We start from the raw sequence: 6,514 nt of genomic DNA, 5'->3' as shown, positions 1-6,514 counted from the left end.
ATTAATTTAACTCTAATGTAATTTGATCTTGATTGGAGTGTAGATGGGAAAATTGATCAATTCTTATGTCTTTAACAGCTTCTATGCCCTTTAATTCATACAATCATTGCGCTTCACATTGCAAGGAAATAAATGGGATCAAGATATCAATGTCTGGGAGAGGAAAGATTGAAAGACTGTGGACGTCCTGAGCATACTTCTCAATGTCTGTCATTTTGAGTCTAAAACATAACCAAAGAGCAAGAAAATATTGTCAGAAGTGAGATTTGAACTCACGCCTCTTTATAGAGACCAGAATTCCCATTAACCAGAAGAGTAAAATCTTGAGTCTGGCGCCTTAGACCGCTCGGCCATCCTGACAAGCACATCAGTATGTCCAAACCTGCTGCCTATTAGGGTTTATCATTTTACTATTTATATTGTTGATTGTGATTTTGACAAATAATTTGGACTTGTTGAAAAAGGGGTCATTAAATCAAGATCTTAGATTAATGCATTTCCTCTAAAAGCTGTTTCTTAAGTAACATTATTTAGGAAAAATGGCTCAAGCTAAAGTGTTATCCTTCAAAATTACTGTTGCCACTCTTTACTAAGGTCTTCATCCTAGCAGAACAGATTAGTTTGTCTTAGAAGTAAATTGTATATCACGTTATATGTAAAGTCTAAGAGCCTTAAAATACTTTCAATGCTAATTATTCTTCTGTTTTATGTTTAGATTACTGAACACTAAAAGAATGTTGTGCAAACAATATTTATTCTTCAAAGGAAGAGATGTACAAGAACACGAGGACATGCACTGAAACTGGAGGGAGGTAGACTTAGAGGAAATTTGAAGAAAAATTACTTCACAGAAAGGGTAGTTGATAAATAGAAAAGCCTCCCATCCGATGTTGTTGAAGCTAAATGGTGAAACAATTTAAACATGCTTGGGATAGGCATAAGAATATCCTTAAGAGAAATGTAAGGAGCAAATAGGGTTGAAGTTGCCAAAAGGATACATGAAAAGGAGCAGACTACGTGGGCCAAGTGGTTCTTATCTGCCATCAAATTCTGTTTCTATGTAATATATTATTTCAAAAGCCAATTTCTACATTAACTGAACTTTAGAATTTTAAAACTAATCATAGTGTCTTTATCATTTAAGAATAATTTAATTAATTTAACTCTAATGTAATTTGATCTTGATTGGAATGTAGATGGGAAAATTGATCAATTCTTAGGTGTTTAACAGTTTCTATGCCCTTTTATTCATTCAATCATTGCACTTCACATGGCTTAGAAATAAATGGGATCAAGATATCAATGTCTGGGAGAGGAAAGATTGAAAGACTGTGGATGTCCAGAGCATACTTTTCAATGTCGGTCATTTTGAGTCTAAAACATAACCAAACAGCATGAAAATATTGTCAGAAGGGGGATTTGAACCCATGCCTCTTTACAGAGACCAGAATTCCCATTAACTGGAAGAGTAGAATCTTGAGTATGGCACCTTAGACCACCTGGCCATTCTGACAAGAACATCAGTATGTTCAAACCTGCTGCCTGTTAGGGTTTATCATTTTACTATTTATATTTTTGATTGTGATTTTGACACATAATTTGGACTTGTTGGAAAAGGGGTCATTAAATCCAGATCTTATATTAATGCATTTCCGCTAAAAGTTGTTCCTTAAATAACATTATTTAGGAAAAATGGCTCAAGCTAAAGTGTTATCCTTCAAAATCACTGTTGCCACCCTTTACTAAGGTCTTCATCCTAGCAGAACAGATTAGTTTGTCTTAGAAGTAAATTGTATATCACGTTATATGTAAAGTCTAAGAGCCTTAAAATACTTTCGATGCCAATTATTCTTGTGTTTTATGTTTAGATTACTGAATACTAAAAGAATGTTGTGCAAACGATACTTATTCTTCATAGGAAGAGATGTACAAGAACACGAGGACATGCACTGAAACTGGAGGGAGGTAGACTTAGAGGAAATTTGAAGAAAAATTACTTCACAGAAGGGTAGTTGATAAATAGAAAAGCCTCCCATCCGATGTTGTTGAAGCTAAACGGTGAAACAATTTAAACACGCTTGGGATAGGCATAAGAATATCCTTAAGAGAAATGTAAGGAGCAAATAGGGTTGAAGTTGCCTGAAGGATACATGAAAAGGAGCAGACTACGTGGGCCAAGTGGTTCTTATCTACCATCAAATTCTGTTTCTATGTAATACATTATTTCAATAGAAAATTTCTACATGAACTGAACTTTTGAATTTTAAAACTAATCATAGTGTCTTTATCATTTAAGAATAATTTAATTAATTTAATCTCTAATGTATTTTGATCTTGATTGGAATGTAGATGGGAAAATCTATCTATTCTTAGGTCTTTAACAGTTTCTATGCCCTTTAATTCATTCAATCATTGCACTTCACATTGCTTAGAAATAAATGGGATCAAGATATCAATGTCTGGGAGAGGAAAGATTGAAAGACTGTGGATGTCCTGAGCATACTTCTCAATGTCGGTCATTTTGAGTCTAAAACATAACCAAACAGCAAGAAAATATTGTCAGAAGAGGGATTTGAACCCACGCCTCTTTACAGAGACTAGAATTCCCATTAACTGGAAGAGTAGAACCTTGAGTCTGGCGCCTTAGTCCGCTCGGCCATCCTGACAACCACATCAGTATGTCCAAACCTGCTGCCTGTTAGGGTTTATCATTTTACTATTTATATTTTTGATTGTGATTTTGACAAATAATTTGGACTTGTTGAAAAAGAGGTCATAAAATCAAGATCTTAGATTAATGCATTTCCTCTAAAAGCTGTTTCCTAAATAACATTATTTAGGAAAAAGGGCTCAAGCTAAAGTGTTATCCTTCAAAATTACTGTTGCCACCCTTTACTAAGGTCTTCATCCTAGCAGAACAGATTAGTTTGTCTTAGAAGTAAATTGTATATCACATTATATGTAAAGTCTAAGAGCCTTAAAATACTTTCGATGCAAATTATTCTTGTGTTTTATGTTAATATTACTGAATACTAAAAGAATGTTGTGCAAACAATACTTATTCTTCATAGGAAGAGATGTGCAAGAACACGAGGACATGCACTGAAACTGGAGGGAGGTAGACTTAGAGGAAATTTGAAGAAAAATTACTTCACAGAAAGGGTAGTTGATAAATAGAAAAGCCTCCCATCTGATGTTATTGAAGCTAAATGGTGAAACAATTTAAACACTCATGGGAAAGGCATAAGAATATCCTTAAGAGAAATGTATGGAGCAAATAGGGTTGAAGTTGCCTGAAGGATACATGAAAAGGAGCAGACTACATGGGCCAAGTGGTTCTTATCTGCCATCAAATTCTGTTTCTATGAAATATATTATTTCAATAGCCAATTTCTACATTAACTGAACTTTAGAATTTTAAAACTAATCATATTGTCTTTATCATTTAAGAATAATTTAATTAATTTAACTCTAATGTAATTTGATCTTGATTGGAGTGTAGGTGGGAAAATTGATCAATTCTTATGTCTTTAACAGCTTCTATGCCCTTTAATTCATACAATCATTGCGCTTCACATTGCAAGGAAATAAATGGGATCAAGATATCAATGTCTGGGAGAGGAAAGATTGAAAGACTGTGGACGTCCTGAGTAAACTTCTCAATGTCTGTCATTTTGAGTCTAAAACATAACCAAAGAGCAAGAAAATATTGTCAGAAGTGGGATTTGAACTCACGCCTCTTTATAGAGACCAGAATTCCCATTAACCAGAAGAGTAAAATCTTGAGTCTGGCGCCTTAGACCGCTCAGCCATCCTGACAAGCACATCAGTATGTCCAAACCTGCTGCCTATTAGGGTTTATCATTTTACTATTTATATTTTTGATTGTGATTTTGACAAATAATTTGGACTTGTTGAAAAAGGGGTCATTAAATCAAGATCTTAGATTAATGCATTTCCTCTAAAAGCTGTTTCTTAAATAACATTATTTAGGAAAAATGGCTCAAGTTAAAGTGTTATCCTTCAAAATTACTGTTGCCACCCTTTACTAAGGTCTTCATCCTAGCAGAACAGATTAGTTTGTCTTAGAAGTAAATTGTATATCACGTTATATGTAAAGTCTAAGAGCCTTAAAATACTTTCAATGCTAATTATTCTTCTGTTTTATGTTTAGATTACTGAACACTAAAAGAATGTTGTGCAAACAATATTTATTCTTCAAAGGAAGAGATGTACAAGAACACGAGGACATGCACTGAAACTGGAGGGAGGTAGACTTAGAGGAAATTTGAAGAAAAATTACTTCACAGAAAGGGTAGTTGATAAATAGAAAAGCCTCCCATCCGATGTTGTTGAAGCTAAATGGTGAAACAATTTAAACATGCTTGGGATAGGCATAAGAATATCCTTAAGAGAAATGTTAGGAGCAAATAGGGTTGAAGTTGCCAAAAGGATACATGAAAAGGAGCAGACTACATGGGCCAAGTGGTTCTTATCTGCCATCAAATTCTGTTTCTATGTAATATATTATTTCAAAAGCCAATTTCTACATTAACTGAACTTTAGAATTTTAAAACTAATCATAGTGTCTTTATCATTTAAGAATAATTTAATTAATTTAACTCTAATGTAATTTGATCTTGATTGGAATGTAGATGGGAAAATTGATCAATTCTTAGGTGTTTAACAGTTTCTATGCCCTTTTATTCATTCAATCATTGCACTTCACATGGCTTAGAAATAAATGGGATCAAGATATCAATGTCTGGGAGAGGAAAGATTGAAAGACTGTGGATGTCCAGAGCATACTTTTCAATGTCGGTCATTTTGAGTCTAAAACATAACCAAACAGCATGAAAATATTGTCAGAAGTGGGATTTGAACCCATGCCTCTTTACAGAGACCAGAATTCCCATTAACTGGAAGAGTAGAATCTTGAGTCTGGCGCCTTAGACCACCTGGCCATTCTGACAAGAACATCAGTATGTTCAAACCTGCTGCCTGTTAGGGTTTATCATTTTACTATTTATATTTTTGATTGTGATTTTGACACATAATTTGGACTTGTTGGAAAAGGGGTCATTAAATCCAGATCTTATATTAATGCATTTCCGCTAAAAGTTGTTCCTTAAATAACATTATTTAGGAAAAATGGCTCAAGCTAAAGTGTTATCCTTCAAAATCACTGTTGCCACCCTTTACTAAGGTCTTCATCCTAGCAGAACAGATTAGTTTGTCTTAGAAGTAAATTGTATATCACGTTATATGTAAAGTCTAAGAGCCTTAAAATACTTTCGATGCCAATTATTCTTGTGTTTTATGTTTAGATTACTGAATACTAAAAGAATGTTGTGCAAATGATACTTATTCTTCATAGGAAGAGATGTACAAGAACACGAGGACATGCACTGAAACTGGAGGGAGGTAGACTTAGAGGAAATTTGAAGAAAAATTACTTCACAGAAGGGTAGTTGATAAATAGAAAAGCCTCCCATCCGATGTTGTTGAAGCTAAATGGTGAAACAATTTAAACATGCTTGGGATAGGCATAAGAATATCCTTAAGAGAAATGTAAGGAGCAAATAGGGTTGAAGTTGCCTGAAGGATACATGAAAAGGAGCAGACTACGTGGGCCAAGTGGTTCTTATCTACCATCAAATTCTGTTTCTATGTAATACATTATTTCAATAGAAAATTTCTACATGAACTGAACTTTAGAATTTTAAAACTAATCATAGTGTCATTATCATTTAAGAATAATTTAATTAATTTAATCTCTAATGTATTTTGATCTTGATTGGAATGTAGATGGGAAAATCTATCTATTCTTAGGTCTTTAACAGTTTCTATGCCCTTTAATTCATTCAATCATTGCACTTCACATTGCTTAGAAATAAATGGGATCAAGATATCAATGTCTGGGAGAGGAAAGATTGAAAGACTGTGGATGTCCTGAGCATACTTCTCAATGTCGGTCATTTTGAGTCTAAAACATAACCAAACAGCAAGAAAATATTGTCAGAAGAGGGATTTGAACCCACGCCTCTTTACAGAGACCAGAATTCCCATTAACTGGAAGAGTAGAATCTTGAGTCTGGCGCCTTAGCCCGCTCGGCCATCCTGACAACCACATCAGTATGTCCAAACCTGCTGCCTGTTAGGGTTTATCATTTTACTATTTATATTTTTGATTGTGATTTTGACAAATAATTTGGACTTGTTGAAAAAGAGGTCATAAAATCAAGATCTTAGATTAATGCATTTCCTCTAAAAGCTGTTTCCTAAATAACATTATTTAGGAAAAAGGGCTCAAGCTAAAGTGTTATCCTTCAAAATTACTGTTGCCACCCTTTACTAAGGTCTTCATCCTAGCAGAACAGATTAGTTTGTCTTAGAAGTAAATTGTATATCACATTATATGTAAAGTCTAAGAGCCTTAAAATACTTTCGATGCAAATTATTCTTGTGTTTTATGTTAATATTACTGAATACTAAAAGAATGTTGTGCAAACAA

The 6,514-nt window shown here is 33.9% G+C and overlaps 1 non-coding gene across 1 annotated transcript; it reads right to left on the bottom strand.

Moving 5' to 3' along the window:
• Window positions 1-251: 251 nt before the first annotated feature.
• TRNAL-CAA (transfer RNA leucine (anticodon CAA)) lies at window positions 252-360 on the bottom strand. Its single transcript has 2 exons — window positions 323-360; window positions 252-297 (listed from the first exon to the last, which is right to left on the bottom strand). It is a non-coding gene; the product is annotated as a tRNA-Leu (tRNA).
• Window positions 361-6,514: the final 6,154 nt, after the last annotated feature.

Source organism: Taudactylus pleione, unplaced genomic scaffold (genome assembly GCF_031769625.1).
Source record: "Taudactylus pleione unplaced genomic scaffold, aTauple2 ptg000612l, whole genome shotgun sequence".
Taxonomy (NCBI): domain Eukaryota; kingdom Metazoa; phylum Chordata; class Amphibia; order Anura; family Myobatrachidae; genus Taudactylus; species Taudactylus pleione.
This window is presented reverse-complemented; position numbering and strand designations above follow the sequence as displayed.